A 723-nucleotide genomic window follows, 5' to 3' on the forward strand; every position below is an offset into this window, starting at 1 on the left:
CGTCTTTGCACTCATGATACCATGACATGAAAATAGATGTAAGTTTTCTGTGTGTGCTTTTTTCGTGAAAAGATTCAAAAGTTATACAATGTGTTATTACCTAATTGGGTTGGGAGTGTGTTGGGGCTAGTAAAGTGTTTGTCAGGTAAACTTCATGCAATTAGGGACCGTTCATAATTTATTTTATGGCTAGGGGGTGATGATGAATTTAAGTGTGTGGTGAGTGTGTGTGTGTGTGTGTGTGTGTGTGTGTGTGTGTGTGTGTGTGTGTGTGTGTGTGTGTGTGTGTGTGTGTGTGTGTGTGTGTGTGTGTGTGTGTGCCTATTTTGTTCTAAATATGTAGGGGGGTCATCAATTTTGTACACATGTACTAGGGGTCATCAATTTTTGTAAAGACAATTTTTAAAAATCATGCTTATAAATTACGGGTGGGTGTCATTAATATTGTACATGACATGCAGGGTGGTGTTATTGTGTGTGCGTGTGTGCGTGCGTGTGCATGCGTACGTGCGTGCATGTGTGTCGTACGTTGTACATACATTTTAGGGGTCATTCACATTGTACATGCCTCTCAATAAAAATCATCATCGCTAGCCATACATTATGAACGGTCCCTTATTGCATCTTTTGGTTCATAAAATCTAATTAAATTTAGGATATTTGTTTGTACAAATTCTAGCTAAATCTATTTGTCAGTTGGATTAATTAAGATATAACACCACA

The sequence above is a fragment of the Haliotis rubra genome, unplaced genomic scaffold (genome assembly GCF_003918875.1).
Source record: "Haliotis rubra isolate DU_JTF1 unplaced genomic scaffold, ASM391887v1 Scf87, whole genome shotgun sequence".
Classification (NCBI taxonomy): Eukaryota; Metazoa; Mollusca; class Gastropoda; order Lepetellida; family Haliotidae; genus Haliotis; species Haliotis rubra.